The sequence below is a fragment of the Lucilia sericata genome, unplaced genomic scaffold, assembly GCF_015586225.1.
Source record: "Lucilia sericata isolate MDLA Ls3-8-SP2 unplaced genomic scaffold, ASM1558622v1 Contig000029F_arrow, whole genome shotgun sequence".
NCBI lineage: Eukaryota > Metazoa > Arthropoda > Insecta > Diptera > Calliphoridae > Lucilia > Lucilia sericata.
Genome location: NW_023994067.1, coordinates 1,003,235 through 1,026,855, shown reverse-complemented (window position 1 = coordinate 1,026,855; position 23,621 = coordinate 1,003,235). Strand labels below are relative to the sequence as shown.

The window sequence follows — 23,621 nt, the reverse complement described above, 5'->3', positions numbered from 1 at the left end:
TAATTATTGTATAAACCGACAAGGATAGGTCCACAAAAGAACAGTTTATGGTTATAAATATTGGATCAAACAAAATTAATATTTTTAATTCGGAAGAGCACGGTCCATGCTTAAGCCCTTATTAAATTCTCTCTTCCAAATATTTCCCTGATGTTCATAATAATATCGATATATGATTCAATATAGATCGATAATATCAAAGTTTATTTATAAAGATGATTTGATGGTGGGTATATAAGATTCGGCATGGCCGAATATAACACTCTTACTTGTTTCATATTTCATTTAAAGGAATGAAATGAAACTTTGGTATCATTAGAAATATACGCTTTTAATGGTAACAGCAAAAGTAATCGAAATTTTAAAAGTTTTCGGAAAATTTTCAGATTTTGTACATTTCGTCAAATTTCAATCTAGATCGAATTTTATTTGAATTTATCGAAGCCTAACTTTGTGTACTCAGTTTTTCATAATCAGCTCTTATGCTCCTGTAAAAGGACCTTAAAGTTTAAAGGACATACGATTTCAAAAGATGGAATTCCAAATTTATATCAAAATGTTGGTATTAATATTAACTTTAGTCAATTATGGACCGATCCTCTTAAAACTTTCTAGAACGATTTTAGTTTAGGCTAGTAATGAGCCTTAAAGCCATTTTCTGAAGGTGACCTTATATGGGGGGTAGGATCAGTTATGGACCGATCCTTATAAAGCGATTTAGGTTTCTATAGAATATATTCATGTGGACTTTCATCGCTATAGATGCTTCTTTTAGACAGTTATGAGCGTTAAAGTCATTTTCTGAAGGTGACCTTATATAGGGGGTAGGGTCAATTATGGAGCGATCCTGATGAAATTTTACAAAGCGATTTAGGTTTCTATAGAATATATTCATGTGGACTTTCATCGCTATAGATGCTGTGACGTGATTTAGGTTGCTATAAAATATGTTCATGTAGAATTTTATCGCTATACATGCTTCTTTAAGGCAGTTATGAGCGTTTAAGTCATTTTTTGAAGGCGATCTTAAATGGGGGGTAGGGTCAATTATGGACCGATCAGTGATATTAAGGTTTCTATAAAATATGTTCATGTGGAATTTCATCGCTATAAATGCTTCTTTTAGACAGTTATGAGCTTTAAAGTCCTTTTCCGAAGGGAACCTTATATGGGGGGTAGGGTTAATTATTGACCGATTCTATAAAATTTTACAAAGTGATTTAGGTTCCTGTAAAATATGTTCATGTCCAATTTCATCGCTATAGCTGCTTTTTTTAGTCAGTTATGAGCGTTAAAGTAATTTTCTGAAGGGGACCTTATATGGGGGCTAGGCGAAATCGTGGACTTATTTTGTCCATTTTCAATACCAAACAAACTACATCAATATAATATACATATGTATATATGCGCGCTAGCTATTTTCATTTGGATTCTATCGTGTTTTTAACAGACAGACAGACGGACGGACATGTCTAGGTCGTCTTAGAATTTAATAAGGATCCAGAATGTATATACTTTTATGGGTCTTAGATGAATATTTCTATGTGTTACAAACTGAATGAAAAAAACAATATACCCCCATCTTATATATATATTATAAAAATGGATAAATTGGACTTTTTACCTTTAATATTTAATTGTTTTTGTAGATAGGTCCTTTTGCTTTTTGTCAATAAAATCGCTATTTTGGTCGGAAGAGTCCAATTTTTTGTGTGGACATTTGTTTTGTTTTTCGATTTTGAATTTTTGGTTAGTTAGGCCCGTTTGCGTTTCAGGTGACGATATGTATGTACATATTGATTAGGGTGGCCCTAAAATGGAAGTCGCCGATGTTCCTACCGACAATAACAATTTTGTTCATTTTTGGATAGGAAAGTTCTCAAAGGTATACTTGATAGAATTATTCAAGAGTTGGTTCCTGAAGATATCAGAGGTCTTTTGAAAATTGATTTCTACTAACATACATATGAGTGAAGGTGAAGGTGAAGGGTATCCAAAACGACCAGAATTTAGAAAATAAATGCTACAAAGAAAGGGAGAAAGGGATTCAGTAAAAATTGTTTGGAATTTTATAATTCATGACATAGCAAATTTGTTTGTTGTTGTTTTTAGTCGCCGCTGTTGTTTTTGTTGTTACAGAACATTTGTTGTTTTGCTAGATAAAAGAAAGAGATCATGTCCATATTTGTTTGCATGTAAGAGAGTGTGTTAAAGCATTTTATTTCACGACGCCCTGGCATTCATGTGCAATGAAATAAACTAATTGCTTTACATTGTTTTTGTGTTACAACTGTATTGTTGTTGTTGTTGCTGATGTTTTCGATGCCATTTTTGTTGCATGTTGTTGTGTTTTGTTTACTGTTATCGGATTTGGTTTGTTATGGGATTTTTCCAGTTGTTTTAAGTTTTTTTTCCTAACTACATACTGTTGTTTTAATTTATAGTATTACCGAGCAGTAGTTTATAACTATACGTGCTTGTCCATGCTGATATAAACATCAGTTGTTAGACGTTTCAGGTTTATTGTTATATTTTGAACGTTGTTTAGTAGTTTGTATGTACATATTTACATATGTATGTACGTATGTATATGTCTTTATACATTGCCGACATTTCACTAAAAAATGTTCGTCTTTTAATGACAATGTTGAACAATGAAATACTGAGACCAAGAATTCGTGCTATTGTTTTTAAGGTATTTCTTTGTCTAAACATGTCTTTGCAATTTGTGTATTCTTTAATATTGAAAATCTATGCAATTGGTGAAGTGTGTTATAAAAAGTGTGTATGTATAAATATAGAAGTGGTCCAAAAAAACCTGAACATTTATTGAAAAAAGTTATGAAGATAAACTATAGTCGCAAAAAATGATTGAAAAATTAAATTGGTCCCCATTTTTAGTATTTTTAATTTATCTATTAATTTCCCCTGATTAGTTTTATTAATACAATAGAATGTTTTTTATACCAAACATATTTTTGATTCTTCCGAAATGTTTGCATTGGTAGTAGTTATTTTGTTATATAATTAATGTATTATCTATTAATAATACTTGTAATTAAAAGTAATAAATTACAAATTCTTTAGTTAGTTAGTTAGTTAGTTAGTTAGTTAGTTAGTTAGTTAGTTAGTTAGTTAGTTAGTTAGTTAGTTAGTTAGTTAGTAGTTAGTTAGTTAGTTAGTTAGTTAGTTAGTTAGTTAGTTAGTTAGTTAGTTAGTTAGTTAGTTAGTTAGTTAGTTAGTTAGTTAGTTAGTTAGTTAGTTAGTTAGTTAGTTAGTTAGTAGTTAGTTAGTTAGTTAGTAGTTAGTTAGTTAGTTAGTTAGTTAGTTAGTTAGTTAGTTAGTTAGTTAGTTAGTTAGTTAGTTAGTTAGTTAGTTAGTTAGTTAGTTAGTTAGTTAGTTAGTTAGTTAGTTAGTTAGTTAGTTAGTTAGTTAGTTAGTTAGTTAGTTAGTTAGTTAGTTAGTTAGTTAGTTAGTTAGTTAGTTAGTTTAGTTAGTTAGTTAGTTAGTTAGTTAGTTAGTTAGTTAGTTAGTTAGTTAGTTAGTAGTTAGTTAGTTAGTTAGTTAGTTAGTTAGTTAGTTAGTTAGTTAGTTAGTTAGTTAGTTAGTTAGTTAGTTAGTTAGTTAGTTAGTTAGTTAGTTAGTTAGTTAGTTAGTTAGTTAGTTAGTTAGTTAGTTAGTTAGTTAGTAGTTAGTTAGTTAGTTAGTTAGTTAGTTAGTTAGTTAGTTAGTTAGTTAGTTAGTAGTTAGTTAGTTAGTTAGTTAGTAGTTAGTTAGTTAGTTAGTTAGTTAGTAGTTAGTTAGTAGTAGTTAGTTAGTTAGTTAGTTAGTTAGTTAGTTGTGCGCTTCTTAATCAGTGCCTCAGGTGGGAATCGAACCCACCACCTTCGGTCTACCAGACTAGAACACTAACCACTAACCTACCGAAGGCCACAAATTCTTTAAATGTAATCAAATTTAAAACGTAATTTGCGTTCCGTTGTCTGACAATATATTTATATATAGTAAAAAACTACAAATCGCTCATGTGCTACAAGACCGACATAATCCAAAATTTTAGTTTTTTGAACTGTGGGCCACAATGCCCACTCATAGGTGTTGCCCATTTAGTGCTTTTCGCACTATTTGTGGTGCTTTTTGTTGTCTCAAACGCGTAAAATTTTTGTTATGGTGTCATTTTTAAAAAAGGCGCTATTGTAGAGCTTTTTTATTTTCTTACATCCCTGCCCCTTTCCTTATATTGCCTTTTTACACTTTCTCAGTAAGAAAATTACTCCTATTACTTGCTTTTTTTAATTTTTTCGCGCGTGTTTTACTTGAACATTGCTGGCTACTCCTAACATATACAGAATTTCCTAGTATTTGTTCTTATTTATAGTAAGTGTGGTACCATTAATTTTTGGGCATTTTTTGGTGTTATAAAAATCAGATGAATTGCATAATAACCTTTCCACTATAATGGTATGGGATATTTAAATTGTATGTATACATATTAGCTAATAATTAAATAAGTTCAACAAGGATTTCTGCTTTTTATTATTTAACCAAAAACATTATTATTTTACAAAACTAATTATCACTCATCTTCAGACCTAACAAAATACCTCACTTCAGTACAAAAATTGTATTTCCCTTTTTATGAATAAAAAAACATTTCCTTACTAGGTTTGTTTTGATAATTTTTATTTTCCTCCCTACACATTAAAAAATTAAAATTTTTTCTCATACACACACAAATACACAATACATTTATCATACAAAGGAATAAAATAACAAACCAAAATTGTTTGGTTGGTTTTTGCGGTGAGAGCGTGTGTGTGTATAAGTATGAGTATGCTCTTTAATATTCCGTTATTTAAGGATGTATTGTTCCCCAAAGTATTATGTTCTTTATAGTTTTGATATGAATAGTTTCCGGCACGTTCATATTTGAACAGCATGTTTCAATGCTGCAAAAACAAACATACTGAAAAACACACAGACTTATTTGTAAATGTACATACATATGTATATATAAAATAATAGAAATATACTTGGGATGTGTGAGAACAACATCAGTGGCTTGTGCTAAAGCAGCAACAACGACATCATCAACATAATCAGCATGACATGTAACACCTTAAAATACGCATTTTCTCAACCTACTACATACACACAAATACATGCAAAATTATATAGAGGGAGAAAAAATGCTGGAAAAAATACCAAAACAAATGACAAAATCAAACACACCCATACTCATACATAAATAGACATACATATACATAAATAAAAATGTATTTCAGTACGTTTGCTTTACCAACAATAATATAAGATGGATGATAAGAGAAAAACCAACAACATTTAGCAAAAAATACAGACAGACAGGCAGTCATATACATATGTATAAAGAAACGCATGAAAAATGTTTTAGAATAGTCTCATGAAACAACATTTTCAAAAATATAGTCAGTCCAGAACGAATATATAATTGCCTATAACATGGAGCTAATGATAATAAAAGAACAAGTTTTGCTGACTTATGGGTGCTAAACAAGGCGAGGGTTTAGGTTCTTGAGACTTGAAGTTGTATCAAATATTTTACAAAAAACACGTGACCACTTTAAAATTAATAATAATAATTTTGAAGCAAATAAATAATAATTAAAAAATTATACATAATTGATACATATAATTTAAATTTTTATTTGCTTCATTCACATCATTCTTGTTAACTATTAATAAGTGTGAAATAAGCTTAAATATTATACATTCCAATTCAAATCTTCCCCACTGTAATGGTGTAGGGTATAAAAACGAAAACAAACAACTACTGCAGAAGTAGTGAGGAAGAACTGTAAATGTGATGATAATGACAATGACAAAAACAGCAGAAACAACAGCAACACCAAAAATGTTGTAAAAAAACATTAGTGTACAGGACAGTCATAATGACGGTTATATTTAACAGACAACAACATGGTTATGTGTTTATGATAATGATTTAACTACAAAGAAATGGCAAAATAAGGAAAGCAAAACTAAAGGAGAAATATAGAAAGTCAATAGTAAAGGATATACTCAACACCATGAATATACTTTCGTAAATGTGAGTTCACTCACTGACACTTTTAAAATACATTAGCTTAGACATTTAAACATCTACAAATAGATTTTGTTTCTTTAGTTTATTTTTTTATGCTTGAAATTAAAGTTTCAAAAGATTTGGTACTGTATATAGTTATAACATATGTATATGAATATATGTAGCATATATAAAAAAATAATAATATTTTAACTGAAAAACTTTGCGTTTTGAGTTAAAATATTTTTGTATAGATATCCCACTCGAATCCCACTAAATATCCTCAAAGCTCTTAAAGGAAATGGTCTAAGATTTCTTTAGAGTAAAAAAAATGAAACAAAAACGTCCATTTTGAAAAAATAGGGAAATAGTCCCAAATATTGAAAAAATCTTATTCATAAGTTAAAAAATATTATTTTTGATAGATATCCCACTCGCATCCCATTCTGGGACTATAAAGCCCTTAAAGGAAATTGTCTAAGCTTTCTTTTGAGCAAAAAAACAAAAAAAAAAAAAAAAACAAATAAAAAATGGGAGTTATTTGAAAAAAAATATTTTTTAAATAAAAAAATTAAAAAAACATTTAAAAAATGTTGTTTTTGGAAACAATGAAGAAATAGCTATCTGAACTCGTTTGGACAATTTTTGCTAGGACGAATAGGTAAAAAGTTACACTCATTTGAATAAAAACCCTGTATGACCAAAATGTCCAACTTTGACCCCCTCTAACTCCAGCAGTTATTGACCGCTAGAGCTCAAACCCTGTGTCTGGCCTACTATCCAATAGTACTAACCGTGTTGCAAATTTCATCAAATCTACTTACATCTTAGCGTATACTTAATATTCTGTATTACCACCTAATACATATTAATCATTCGCCATGAGGAATCGTTAGTCAAACAAGTAATAGTGCTAAAATTACGAAATCTTTGATCAGATCAAGATTTTCAATCGTTTGTAAGGAACGCCTATAATTTTTATATTTTTCTCGTATTCAATATATTAATACTTATCGATTTAGAGGTATTCTTAAATAAGATTATTAAAAAGGCTATTCCTCGGGACCCTTCACCATAGTAGATTAAAATATTTCATTTTTGGAATTTCATTCAAATTCTGTACATAAATGGTTAAAATATATGTAAGTAAACACATATTTACCACATTTTCTTAAACAACATCTGCCGATACAATAGTAAATATTATTTTAAGTCAAAATCAACACTTTAACAAAATGTATTTCACACAACCTTCACATGTCTCTAAAGGTGTTTGCCAACATCTATTTATTTGTTTCTGCTGCTTTTTCAGCTTCTAATGAATTGTTTTTAAATACCTTTACTCATACCACTAATCTAACGAAATAAGGAGTAAAATAAACAAATAAATACATAAAAAGCCACATTCCATAACCTAAACACATGCTCATTATTTGCAGTTAAATATTTGTACGGCGTTTATTTTGTTTTATTTTACTCTAATTTTTATACAATTTCACATTCGTTAGAAGGGTATATATATGTAAGTTTGCCATTCCGTTTGTAATTTCCATAATACAATTTTCGACCCTATAAAGTATATATATATGTATTCTGGGTGCATATGGATAAAGGAGTTTCTGAAAACCCCATATATTTTTAAGATGTAAATCTTCCATAATTCTATAAAACACGCTTTCAAGAAGTTTCCTATTTAAAATCAGCCAAATCAGCCCATCACGGAGTTAACCTTTACCAATTTCTTAAAAGATGAGATTTTTTGCATGCAGACTCAAGAAAACAACAACTAACAGATTGTGCTTGATTATGAATACGTTGTGTTCGCTGGTTAACTGGACTGGAAGCAAAAACGACGTTTAGTATATGTTTTTGTTGTTCTGTTGCATTCAGGGACGTAAACCAATTTATGAAATGGGTATTTTTTGGAAAAATTAAAAAAAAAAAATTAAAAACACTTTGATGAAGAGTGCATAAGATTCGGCACAGCCGAATATAGTACTCTTAGGTACTTGTTTCTTTATCACCATCAAACACATCGAAATATTCGTCATAGATCCACAAAAGTATATATATTCTGGGTCCTTATTAAATTCTAAGACGATCTAGTCCGTCCGTCTATCCGTCTGTCTGTTGAAAACACGATAGAGTCCGAACGGAATGAGCTAGAGGGTTGAAATTTTCCAAAAATATTCTTTATAGGTAAGGTTTGGTATTGCAAATGGGCCATATTGGTTCACGTTTTCGGATAGCCCCCATACAAGTGGACCCTCGAAAAACTTCCTTAACGCGCATATATGTTTTAAAAGTGTAACTATAGCGATGAAATTCAACATAAATAAGCCAAAAACTCCATTCCAAATTTTATGAGGATCGGTTCATAATTGACCCTACCCTTATCAAATTAGCTTAAAAATACGAGTATAGCGATGAAATTTGTCATAAGTAAGTTACTTTCAAGCCAAAACCTCTCTACCAAATTTTATGTGCACCCATAGAGGTTCCTTCAGAAAATTACTCTAACGCTCATTACTGGCTTAGAAGTATGAGTATTGAGATGAAATTCGACATAAGTAGGTTTCCTATGACCCAAAACCTATCTGCTGACTTTTATGGGAATCGGCATATGATTGATCCCCATATAAGCTCCCCTTCGGAAAATGACATTAAAATTCATTATTGGCTTAAAAATACGAGTAAAGCGATGAAATTCGATACACATAAGTTTTATACGAGTTAAGATCTCTCTACCAAATTTGGTAGATCGGTTCACAATTGACCCTACCCCCCATATAAGGTCCCCTTCAGAAAATTACTTTAACGATCATTTCTGGCTTAAAAATACGTAAACATTTATGAAATTTAATATAAGAAACGATTATAGAAACTTAAATCTTCCTACCGAATTTCATGCGGAAAGTTTGGTAAAATGCGATTACAGTGATGCTATTCGATATAAACATGTTTATGTGAACCAAAATCGGTCTAAAAAATTTTATGAAAAACGATCAGATAATTTGATGAGTGATCATGATGTTAGGGGATCATTACTTTTATGGCATACGGTTTAATGGTGGGTATATGAGATTCGGCATAGCCGAATACATCACTCTTACCTGTTTTATTTCTCTTATTTGTCTTCGAATATCCGGAAATAGTAGTTATTTTGTTATTTTTTCTTTCAAATAAAAAATTCTTTGACATGTGTAACATTTATTCACGATCTAAGGGCACAACAGTGAAAGTTTTTTGACTTTTAGTTCTTGTTAGAATTTAAGAACATTCTCTGACATTTAGATGATTATTTTTTTGTTTCTGTGTTATTTTTGCTTTATGGCCTTGAGAAATTTGGTTTATGTCTGAATTTTTCAAAATAAAGTGTTCTTTTGCACGAATGTCTCAATGTGTATTTATAATTGATTCGTTAGTGTTTCGAAAATCAATAATGATTTTTATGCTTAACAATTAAGTAAAATATTTACATGAAATAGTAAATACAAAGTTGGTTATTTGAGTTGAAAAGAAATATAGAATTAATATCTTTTAATAGAAAATGTTTGTCAAAAATTTCGTTAAATATTCTACATTAATATTGTATTATTAAGCGTACATTGTAAAGCGTACCTCATGTTCTCATAATAAATAGTGAAAAAGTTTGTGAAATCAAAAAGGAAATTAATGCATGTGTTAAGAGAAGGGTCAAAATTGTTTTATGTTCAGATATCTAGTATGATGCACGAGTTTACTTTAGCAGCTAACATTCATGTCTTAACGAAGATTAAACTAAAAATTAAAATATTTTCAAAATTCCAAATATGTATAAAAAAAGTGAAATTACCATGTCCCACTGACGCCACAATGTCAATCATTTATTTTACGTGCTTAATTTTCAAAAACAGTTTCATAATTGGCATACAAATTTGTTTACAATCTATTTTTTTTTTTTTGCATAAAATAGCAAATAATAATATAAACCAATATTTATATTCATAATCAATTTTTAAATTTATAATAAGTTTGTAAAACGTAGTTTCCACTGAAAATGTGTTTTATAAACCTTTTTTAAATTTAAAATTTTATTATGAATAAGTTAAAGCAGATTTAAGTTGAACATAAAACTCATTTTCAAATACATGAACACATTTTTGTATTATAATTTTTCAACTTTATAAAAACTAACTACATTAAAATGTTTATGGAGTTTAGGAAAAGTTTCCAGCAAATTATGACATGTTTAGTTCAATCATAATCAACATCATCAATGTTCTACTCGAAAGTCATCAATAAATAAAATTTGAATTGTTTTACAAAACTTTGTTACAAAAACTCATTATGGTTGGAAAAAATGGCAAATAATACAAAATGGAATCAAAGATTCATTTGCTGCTTTCTGTATATTGGATTATTTTGTAAACTACATAACGATTAACGATAAAATACGATCGGAAAAATTAGGAAAATTTTTCCAATATAAAAAAGATTACTTATTATGATAATTTTTTGTTTGTAACTTTTGTAGCTTTATAATAATGTTAGAAATAATGATGGCTCAAACAAACACAATTTTCTTGGCATAGTAGAAGTTTATATATTCAATGACATTCACACGCTTTTAAATACTTTTTATACATTCTCCGCTTTTTGGTCGTTGTAGTAACTTATTAAAAATCCATGGAGTGAATATGACTGATATTATTTGAATTATATAGTGTCTTCTAACTTAAAAAAAATACTTTTATCTGTTCCGCTGTGTTGTTGTCATCTATAGATATTTTTATAATTTAGGGATTCTGTTGCAAAAGGAAAATTTAAAATTTAATTAACAAAATATTAATTATCGTGTGATGAAACAAGGATTTGACTATATAATAAATGCGAAAAATACTACATAGCCCCTATATAAGGGCCTCTTTTTGAAATGGCTTTTATTCTGAATGTTAGAAATAATGACAGCGAACTCGATTTAGTGATATTCGTCTGTATATATGTATATTGAAATCAAATTGTGTATATCTCGGGATCCAAATATTATACCAAAGATTCTTTCTAAAGTCGAAAATCAGATGGCGATTTTACTTATATGTATATCATTTATTTATTCACAAAACAAATTTCCAAAAAAGATTAAGATTTAAAAAATAACATATGAAAGGCTATTAAGGATTTGACATATCAGTGTTTAGTACTGACTAGAGTTGTCAATCGAGTAAAAATTATTCGATTAATCGAGGAGAAAAAATTGTTTTTCTTTGAACGAATAAAAAATTTCCAATTTATTATAAAGAATAATTCGAAAATTTTTTGCCGATTAATCGAATATTAGAATAATATTTGAATGTTACTTTTTGAATCTTTAAGTATCTGCCTTTTCACAAGAAACACAACAATTTCTAAGTATACTGAACCCTATTTCCTGGGCAAGATACCGGTGTAACCCCTTACCGAAAATTTAAATGGAGACACCTCACAAAGGATAGGATAAAAAAGGCACATCGGTGCTGGGCGATATGTAGGAGAAGTGAGGTCTTAATCCTACTATGACACATTGGTTTTATAAAAGTGTAATTAGACTAATTCTAGCTTATGCTTCAATAATCTGGTTGACTTTTTTGGACAAAAAGTGTAATATCAAACTGCAACAGGGAATTCAGTGGTGTATAAGCTCAAAGTCAAGCAAGGCTCTAAAAACATTGCTAGATATTCATTGAAACATATTTAAGATATGAGGCGGCACTTACAACCGAATGGCTCATAACTTTAGGTGAATTAGCCAAAAGCGGTTATAGGACACGTTATCAATGTATGGATTGCAAGGCTATAAAGAATCATTGAACGTGCCTGATCGCATACCAGACACAGAATATGTCGGAAACTTTGAAACACTGAGCCCAGATAGAAAGTCTTGATCAAGCGAAACGTTTCTCACGAATATTGATTGGAAAATTCTTAGATATTACGGAAAGGAAACTGAGTTTCAGAACATTGAAATAAAATACATTTAGTGGACGTGTTGTTTTTACCAACAAATCTTTCTCTTCCATGAAAAGCAGCACACAACACTCGATAGTGGCCTGTTTCTAATACATTAATAAATAGTACGATTTTCTTATATAAAACAGTTTGTAAAAACGTCTGCAAAACAGGTAGTTAAACATCGTATATATCATTATAAAGATCTCAGCTTTTAAATCCGTTGAGAAATCTAAAACAGGTTGAGGGGATTTAACTAAGTTACTTATTTATAAGTGCATTAATGTACAAAAGCCTTTTTTTACCCGTATCTTAAGATTTTGAAGGTGTTTGGTAAAATTTTATTTATATTTTATTAAATTATTTGAATAAAAACTTTTATTTGTTATTCGTTCGAATAATCGAATAATTTTTAAACTTTAATCGACTGCTCGAATGATAAAATATTGTAAATTTTTATTCGAATAATTTTAAACACGAATAATTGACAACCCTAACGCTTTTAGTTTTTTTTTTCCAATGGTCATAATACGTATACGTATTAATTATTAATATAAAATATTCATACGTCTGGTGGTTTACTACAGGTTTCTTCATGACACATGAACTTATTTTATATGTATTTTGTTATAATGTAAAGTTCTGTCAATAAAACTATCAATATCAATTTTTTGCGGAGGAGGGGGTGGTTGTATAGGAAGAGAATTTTCCATAAAAATATCAATTGAATTTTTAAATTATATGCATTATATAATAATAAAAAAAAACATGATTTGATGACATAGTTGGCTTTCAGTTGATCCATTATTATCATCCAGCAGTACCCGTCAAATATTATTGGACTGAATTTACCCCGATAACGTCTTTCCTTCCTACAATTTTCGTACACATTTTCGAAAAATGTATAATAATGCTTCCACTAGTAAATTGAATATGGGGAGCAAAATTGGAAACCCTAAAGAAAGAAAACTAAAGAAACTGTAAAGTCAAGCAGTCCAATTATATACACTTATTTTGTAAAAAAATTTTAGTTCAAAAATAGATACAACATTCATATAAAAATTTACATTTTTATAGAAAAACTTTTGTACAAAATAATATAAAACCTACACTTTTAGCAATATTCCCATTCATCGCAGAACTTAAGCTATATATGTATGTATATTTATTCAACTGTAACACTACCCAAAAATCTAGCAGGCAACAAACCATTCAAACAACATTCCATCTTCCCAAGCAACCATATTCATAGTATTTGATAAGTACATATTTATCATGCTTGGTGAAACATATATTATACACACAGAAAACAGTTCATTCGGAAATCGGTTGGTTATATAAATATTCCATAACGAAAACTGTAATTTGATTATTAATCCAAAAAATCTATAAATTCAACTGATTTTCAATCACATAAATTACAAAACCATTGTTTTAATCTATTTAAGGTTACAGCCATTTTGTATTTGGTTAGGTAAACCGATGAGTACCTTTGTGAGAACTAATATATTTATTTGGATAACACAACTAAATTATATAAAATGTTGTTGCCCTCAATTACAAATATTGGTTGCTGTAATCGTAAAATTATTTATACTAACATATTTTAAGCCAAAAGTATCTATTTAGTTTCTGTAACTGAATATTTTATTACAAAATATGAATAGATTCTATCAAAATATAAGTAAATTCGGTATACTCAATCGAATGAAATAAAAAATGGTTATTGTTTTTCTGACGTTTATAAAATAAATTAAAATTACTTAAACGAAAAATAGAAAACACAAAAAATTACATGTGAGTTGGAACTATATAAACGTCCACGGATTTACGATAAAACGGGTAGGTGCAACTAGATATCTGCCTATACATTTGTATATACAGATGATCATCAAAAGTATGTGCATAAATATGTATGCATGTACTCACATAAAGATGTATGTATGTATATTTCGCAAATTTTCTCTTTTTCCAAACTGTTTTCTAAGGATGTTTTTCATTTATTTACATGTTTTTAATCGATCGAGCTCAATTTGATGAACAAGTTAGCAGACAAGATACCCACAAATATCAAGATTCCATCAATTGCAGTTGGAAGATCCCTAATAAATTCATTATATTCATTAGTGCGTAATGGCCTCAAAAAGCCAAGAATACCGAGGGTTCCAGTTCCGGTAAAGCCAAATATTTATCATAAAGTTTTTTTTTAATAAATTGCAATTTAAATCTTTAAATATAACAGATTGAAAAATATCAAATTTGTTTTGAATATAATTCACAATAGAATTTTTTTCTTTTAGTTTATTCCGTCATTATAATTGAATAATTTTTCTATGCGGTTGTAAGAACTAAAAATTTTCAGTAAATACAACCGAATTATAAGATAGTTGCTGTAACCTCCTATATTCGATTGGAAACAAATTCGGTTGTCACAACGAATCTGTTTTCTCTGTGTAGATATCCAAATGTATATGTTAGTATTGTTGATAGTATATAAAAATAATGATGATGAGTGCGATATACATATGTACATTAGAGTTATAATCATAATTATGCCCTATCACTGCGTGGTAGCCAGTTGTGTTGCAATAACGAAAACCATTTTCTCGAGTCATTTCATGGTGCAAAATCCTTCCCCAAATCGGTTTTCTAAAACCATTCACAAATAAATTTACAAAAATTCTTAATTGTATAATCTACATGTTTGGGTACTGAATTTGGAAGAGGAAAATTTTTAATCGATAGGGCCGATGTAAAATTTTCAAAAATTGTATAAAAGTTAAAACCCTAATGTACATACTTTTTTTTGCCTTCTGAAAATCAGTTATGTGTATTGGAAAAATATTAACCAGTAACAACTTTCGCTTTTTAATTTCGCTCTTCCAACTAAGAGAAAAAGTTTGCAAAAATTTTCCAACAAATGTAATATTAAATACAAATATAATAAAAAAAATTTATATGACAAAAGAAAAAACCCAGCAAAATATTAAGAAGTAAGAGTGTTATATTCGGCTGTGCCGAATCTTATATACTCACCATCAAATCATTGCTGAAAATTAATGCTTCCTTATAAATAAACATTGATATTTAAGAATCGATGCTTTTGTTATTATCAAAATAATTTTCTCATTTAATACATCTATGCATATATCGATACTAATATGAATATCAGGGTTATTTTTGGAAGAGGTCCTTTAATGAAGTTCTTCCGAATTCAGTTCATATTCGGGTTAGGGTCAATTATGGAAAGATCCTTACAATATTGAACAAACATATTAAGGTTCCTATTAAATATGTTTATGTCAAATTTCATCGCTATAGATGATTCTTTTAGACAGTTATGAGCGTTAAAGTCATTTTCTGAAAGGGCTTTATATGCGAGATAGGTTCAATTACGGATCGATCCTTATAAAATTTTACAAAGCGATTAAGGTTCCTATAAAATATTTCATATCTAATTTCATCGCTATAGATGCTTCTTTTAGAAAATTGTGGGCGTTAAACTCATTTTCTGAAGGGGATCTTATATGGGGGTTAGGGTCAATTATGGACTGATCCTTTTAAAAATTTTCAAAGCGATTTAGGTTCCTATAAGATATGTTCATGTCGAATTTCATGGCTATAGATGTTTATTTAAGAAAGTTGTGAGCGTTAAAGTCATTTTCTTAAGGGGACCTTATATGGGCGCTAGGGTCAATTATGGACCTATCCTTTTAAAATTTTACAAAGTTCCTATAAAATATGTTCATGTCGTATATCATCGTTATAGATGCTTCCTTTAGACAGTTATGAGCGTTAAAGTCATTTGCTGAAGGGGACCTTATATGGGTGGTAGGGTCAATTATAGAATATCAAATTTTACAAAGCGATTTAGGTTCTTATAACAAATGTTCTTGTCGAATTTTATCGCTATAGATGCATTTTTAGACAGTTATGAGCGTTAAAGTCATTTTCTGAAGGGGACCTTATATGGGGGCTAGGCGAAATCGTAGACTGACATTGCCCATTTTCAACACCAAACAAACTGCATCAATATAAAATATCTATGCAAAATTTCAGTCCACTAGCTACTTCTATTTGGACTCTAACGTGCTTTCAACAGACAGACAGACGGACGGACATGGCTAGATCGTCTTAGAATTTAATAAGGATCCAGAATATATATACATACTTTTAATGGTCTTAGATGAATATTTCGATGTGTTACAAACGGAATGGGTATAAAAAGAATATATTTCCATGACATGTAAATTAAAAAAATAAATAATTTATTAAACTTTCCAACAATCTTGCTGGGTGATAGGTACAAAAAAATAAATATCTACATACATTGCATTATTATTATCAACATCATCATCATTATTGATTCAATCAATCCTTAAGCAAATGTTGATGTCGATAAATAATCTAGTATCAAACATTATTTTAACTAAAATTCAATTTGATAGCAAATACTAAATGAAAACAGCAACTACAACATCAGTAATAATGACGACAACAAAAGAAAATTGCATTTATTTTTTATATTTGTTTGTTCTATTTTCAGAAAACTGCAATTGTCGTAAGTACGCGATTCTACGACAAACAAAATTTCATGATTTCTATGCAAATTTCTCGCTTTTAATGTTGGCATTAAGTTCTTTTTCCCAGTCTCCTCGCTGCTGTTTAGAGAATTTTCCATAAGAGTAAGTACTATATCTATTGTTGGAAAATTTTTATTGCAAATGTTGTGAAATATTTTTATATTTGTTTAACAATAGTTGTTTTCCTATTTTTAGGTATTTGTTTTCTTCTGTTTTTTTTTTTTATTTTTTAATTTATTGAACAATAAATAAAGAGTGCAATAATAAAAGTATAAGTTGCAATTACATCGTGTCATGGTCATATGATTTTGAAAAATTTTATATTTGCGCACATTATTAAAATGTTTTAAGACAACAGTGAAACAACAAATTTAAAGAGCAAATACTTAGTAGCTTAAAGAAATGTACATTAACTGCTTCAGTATAATCGAAAATACACAAATAAATGATTACATTTGAAATCATATTATAGGCACAACCACAAAAAATAATTTCTTTATTTTAATATTTTACACATTCAATAGTTTTTTTACAAAAATAAAATTTGAAAAAAGTACATATTTTATATAATACGGTGGATGTAGAAATTCTAAAAGTACTTACATACATGTATGTATGTATTGATTTTCTGAAAAATATTACAACATAAAAAATTTCGGCCATATCCATATTCCACCACGGTTTATCAGAAAACAAGGAAAGTAAACAATTTAATTTTAATAATAGTTTCCTTTTTGAAAGAAAATTAAAAAAATACTACACAAATACTAAATCCTAACTGTTTAAACCCCAAAAGCGGAAAAAGGAAACGGAAACTGAAATGGCCTAACGGTCTTTGCAATTTCCACCAGAAAACAAAAAAACAATACAAAAATAAAAACAATTTTAAAACGTGTTCTAGCATGTTTAATGGGATTTTATAGCTAAAAATTCAAAACAAATAAATTGCAATAATAAAACGAAGAAAAACATAAAATTTTAACAAAAAAAAAAAAAAAAAAAAAAACTAAATGTAAAAAATATTAAAATAATCACAAAACACATATCAATAACGTAAAAAAACAATAGAAAACAACAAAATGTTACTTTTTATACCCATAGAACGAAAACTAAAATCATTTATAGTCATGGCTATTAAAAATCAAACAAGATTCGCAAAATATATAAGAAAAAAGTATATAAATATAAAAGTCATTATCGCATACCAAGAAAAATATTTATTCATACATATGTACTTACAATAGGGTGTCCCCAGACAAGGTATTTTGTATTATCATCTCTCAAACGATGCGTATTACTGCCCGTAATACGCAAAAAGAAAAGTAAAATTTTTGTTCTTAGTTCTCTACCAGCGACTGAAAATTCTGATCTCTGTATAATCAGATTCCCAAAAAACATTTTCTCGGGAGACTCTAATATTCATATGTACATATGTATAAAGAAAAAACACATATCTAAAACACTACAGCAGGTCTTAATGAAACGCCACTTTGTTTACAGAAAACACATAGACTTCAACGAGATTTAAGCCAGAAGTGTGCTAGAACTGAACTAGAACTGTACTAGAACTGAACTAGAACTGAACTAGAACTGAACTAGAACTGAACTAGAACTGAACTAGAACTGAACTAGAACTGAACTAGAACTGAACTAGAACTGAACTGAACTGAACTAGAACTGAACTAGAACTGAACTAGAACTGAACTAGAACTGAACTAGAACTGAACTAGAACTGAACTAGAACTGAACTAGAACTGAACAAGAACTGAACTAGAACTGAACTAGAACTGAACTAGAACTGAACTAGAACTGAACTAGAACTGAACTAGAACTGAACTAGAACTGAACTAGAACTGAACTAGAACTGAACTAGAACTGAACTAGAACTGAACTAGAACTGAACTAGAACTGAACTAGAACTGAACTAGAACTGAACTAGAACTGAACTAGAACTGAACTAGAACTGAACTAGAACTGAACTAGAACTGAACTAGAACTGAACTAGAACTGAACTAGAACTGAACTAGAACTGAACTAGAACTGAACTAGAACTGAACTAGAACTGAACTAGAACTGAACTAGAACTGAACTAGAACTGAACTAGAACTGAACTAGAACTGAACTAGAACTGAACTAGAACTGAACTAGAACTGAACTAGAACTGAACTAGAACTGAACTAGAACTGAACTAGAACTGAACTAGAACTGAACTAGAACTGAACTAGAACTGAACTAGAACTGAACTAGAACTGAACTAGAACTGAACTAGAACTGAACTAGAACTGAACTAGAACTGAACTAGAACTGAACTAGAACTGAACTAGAACTGAACTAGAACTGAACTAGAACTGAACTAGAACTGAACTAGAACTGAACTATACATGCTCATTAAATCAGAAGTTTTTATAAGATTAAGGAAAACCTTAATGTTTTACATTATTTTTGAAATTAGTCTGAATGTAAATAAAATAAAAATCAACCAATAAACAAATGAAGTCATAAAATATAATAAACATAAAAATCACTGTAAAACAAACACAAAATTACGTTCAAAAATGGGAAATTGATGTTAATGATGTTGACCAATACCAAAAAAGAAATAAACTCACATCTTATACAAAGAACAACAAAAGCAATAATAAAAAATTTAAAAACCTACATAAGTCTAGAAAAATCTAAAAAAATTATCGAATTTTTACGATACCAACGAAAGATGTTGAATAAAAAAATCGAGGTTTAAAAGAGTTAGGACAGGAGAAAATATAAATTTAAAGTTATAGATTTATGGTATTTATACTTTTATATAAACCGATAAAAACTGTAATAAAATAAAAAAAATGTATGCATTTGGAAATGTTGAACAAAAAATACTTTGAACTTCGTCCCATTAAAATGTTTGTACATTGTTGTTGTACATATTTTATCTAAAGTCCAGTTAATATAGTTAGTATTTATATATTTTTTTGAATTAACCTTTTATTGATTTTAGAAATTTATCCTTTGGCTATCGAAATTCGTATATCCAAACACAGACAAGCATAGACTTATGTAAACTAATCATCTTTTATGTTTTAGTCTTTTGAAATTGTGGTTGTAGATATTTTCCTAAGAAAACTAATCCTTTATTTCTTTTGTTGATTCACAATATGACGTTGTTTTTGTATGCGATTGGTTTTGTCAGTCCCGTACATTAACCCTTATTTGTAACCACTGAAATTTAGAAACGAAAACAAATGCTTACTTAATGTGAATATTTTATTATAAATAAAATATACAATACAATAGTGTAAAAACTATAATAGAACTAGAACTAAAATAAAACAAGAGCTATGAAGAGAATAATAACCCAGCAGTTCGGCGGGACGGACAGAATTAGTTGCTTAACCTACCAGTTAGATGTATGCCTGATCGGTAGATTACCCAGAAGACTAGGAATTTTAACATGTGATTGTCCTAGGAGGATTTCAATCGACACGCCATAGATTACGAAGAGACAATCAGAAAGCTTGTCCAAAGGAGGCAATGAATGGCAAAGAGCCTTTTCGGTTAGGTTTTTTTTTTTATAAGTGTCTACTCTATTGATTACTTAAGGACAGTAAAGTGAAGACTGTCACCATTCCGCTTACACAGGGGACAGTCTTTACTTCTGTTAACAAAGAGTATATTCGTGACGAAAGAAGAATTGCAGCCAACCAGGTGTTGAGACGTTAGCAAAAATAACTGTATTTTTCAAATGCATTGACTCTCCTTTGAACTGCTGGGAAGAGTCGATTGCTTTTTTTTAGATGTAAGTATATGTTGTTAATTATATATATAAGTTGAATTAAAGAAACAAATAGACATATTTATGTAGTCACCAAGAGGATTGCTATTCCACCTGATAATAATGTTGTTTAATATTCAAATTAAAATCACATTTGAAATTCTGTATCCCAAAAAAATTTCCTTCCTGGAATTTGATATAATATAAACTATTTTACAAATTTTTTGTTAACATTTTTCATAAAATTAGGATTATTTTTTTGTTTATACAAAACAAAATCCTCTATTTATGTTTTATGTTTTCCACGGAACCAACACCCCACTGATAGCAACGCAATCCCTCTTCCCCCATTTATATTATAATACTTGCGTCAGCCACGTTCAAATAAAATAAAATTGTAAAAAAACTCCATTTTCTTTGTTGCCGACGCTGTTTGCTAAGGGTTACAATAGGTCTTTGAATCTGTATTGTTTGTTAACAAATTTATCCATAATCTGTGACAATTTGGTAACTTATGCTTCATCATTTTAGGTTAATATGTATTTGATTACAATACTTTGAAAAGGAAAAAATAACAACAACACCAATGTTATACACAAGTTTATAAATCAATATCGATATAGGAGCAGAAAATACAAAAAATAAGAGGATTTACAAATACAAAATATAAAATAAAAGAATTACCATACTAAAATAATGGTTAAAATGCAAAAAAAAATTGCTACGACAACATTGATAAAAATATACTTACAAATGTATGCATGAACACGTCTATATGTGAATTTCCAAAGACTTTGATGGCTAATGAAAATGTCTGTAAGAGAATGTAGAATGTAAATAAGTGTGTGTATTCTTTTCATAATTTCTAAGTATTTTATAGAAAAGGGTAGATATATTAAAAAAAATAAGCAGAGATTATTTGATTGAATAAATTCCATGAGATTTGTTTGCTTGTCACATATATTTTTAAGCACTACATGTTTTATATTAAATTTCAAATCGAATACAAGTAGATACCTTTTTTTCATCTATTAGATACATGTAATTTAATTAAAGTTGTCAATATACAAATTCACCCACATATGGGTACATACATACATACTTAATAAATAGCTTAATATAAACTAGTCAGAGTGAGTTATTATATGGCCAAATATATACACAACTATTAAGTAGATGGGTAATATCCAAAAACTGGACCAATTACATATTTAAATATTAAGAATTTCAATAGATTTAATAGTTTGATTTAGAGATGTTTAAGAATTATGAAGATTTGTTTGAATTTTAAAATTAAATTTTTCGAAATTTAATAGCACTTTTTATAACCACTATCAAAAAAGATGAGGATATATGGATTTTGTCATTCCGTTTGCACCATATCGAGATATTGGTCATAGATCTGCAAAAGTGTATATATTCTGTGTCCTAACTATGTCCGTCCATCCGATTATCCTTCTGTTGAAAGGGTCCGAACGGTAAAAGCTTGAGACCTGATTTTTTTTTAAAGTAATGTAATATCAGTTGACGTCTTCGTAAATATGTTAAATATACAGCAATACTGATGATAATTTGCACTGGTTAGTTGTATGTAACCAGAAAATATTTTCCAAAGTGTGGCGGACGTTACTTCATAATTGACATTTTTTGCATATTTTATCACGAATGTATTTATCTACATATCAACGAAGTCTTTGAAAATATATGGCAAGGACTTTGGAATATATTGATAATACTTAAATTTCTTAATTCCTTAAATTGTTTATATTACACCGATCGACAATCAAAATTAGACACAAATCGGATGATACTCGTCTGAAACTATAAATTTAATGGAGAAAAACTGCGTTTTTAGTTTTTCCTTTCATTAGGGGGAGGGTATTATACGTTTGTGCTGATGTTTGTAACACACAAAAATATTGGTCCTACACCCACCTCAAAGTATACCGATCGATTCAGAATCACTTTTTGAGCCGTTTAAGACATGTCCGTCCGTCTGTCAGGTTGGCTGGCTGTCCAGGTAAACTTTGTGCGCAAGGTACAGGCCGCAATGTTCAAGATAATTTGATGAAATTTGGACCAAGCATGTTCTTTGGCACAGGGACGAAGTCTATTGAAAATGGTTGAAATCGGTTCTCATACAACCGTTGCTCCCGATTTGGGCTTTTAATGCCATAATTTCGTGAAATATACTATTATCTCCCTAATAATTGGCACAAATTAGTTTTATATAAGTATAAATGACACTGCAGAGTTTTGTAATGATCGGCCCTTATTTGACCCTTGCCCTCATACAAACCACCCTTCAAAAAATGACTTAAACGTCTAAAATTGACTTGTAACCATTTGTATCACAATGAAACTCAACATAACTAACTGTTATTTAAAAAGGATATATCCTTTTTCCAAATTTAATGAGGATCGGCCCGTGTTTGACCTATATACCTATATAAAGCCTCATTTAGAAAATTAGTTTTTTATCAATAAATTGCTTAAATACTTTGGAATTAAGGTAAAATTCAACATAAAAGTTTCTTTATGATTATAGTCGGCCATGCCCGACTATAATTTCCTACTTGTTTTAAATAATATTGAAAACCTAAATAGACATTAAAGGATAAAATTTTTAAAATACATTTTTGACATCTTTTTATCCTGACAGTATAAAATAGAAATAATACAAAATATTTTCTAAATCCTGTTGTTCCCTTGACATCAAATTTGACATTGTTTGATCAGTAGAAATATTTTAAAATATTTTTTTGAAAAATTTACTTTTTAAAACTTTGAAGTATTTTAAAAGGGATACAGGGTCATGAAATGAAAAAAAAAAACCCAATTATTCTCCACAAAATTGAAAGTTTCAGACTATATAATCTGGTTCGTGTCTAATGAATTTTTTCTCTTTTTGTAAATATGTATATCCCAGCAAATATGTAGATATAAATAAATATATGTATATAATTTCAATTGGCCTTGTGGAACACTATAGAGTATGTGTACATAGAAAATGTTAATTAAAAATTACATGTCTGACATACATTTTTTATTACTATTTTTTTGAAAACTAAAAAAATAATCAGAAGCGTATACAAAAATCACTTACAGATATAAAATAATTTCTTCTCTTTTAAATTAAAAATTTCGTATTGTCATATGCGCTCATGTTGGCCAGTATAATTAATTACAATGACATACAAATTTCAATGAATTTTTCATTTGTTGACAGAAAATTTTACTGACA

The 23,621-nt window shown here is 29.1% G+C and overlaps 1 protein-coding gene across 7 annotated transcripts in view; it reads left to right on the top strand.

Annotated features, from left to right (window-relative positions):
* Positions 1-23,621, top strand: part of LOC119610880 — a 227,722-nt gene that overhangs the window by 31,355 nt on the left and 172,746 nt on the right. For 6 of the 7 annotated variants that reach the window (XM_037966331.1, XM_037966317.1, XM_037966308.1 and 3 more), the window contains exon 2: positions 16,578-16,716. The gene's annotated coding sequence lies outside the window, so the exon portion shown is untranslated. The remainder of the gene's footprint in view (positions 1-16,577; positions 16,717-23,621) is intronic. The other variant, XM_037966323.1, reaches the window with a different exon arrangement.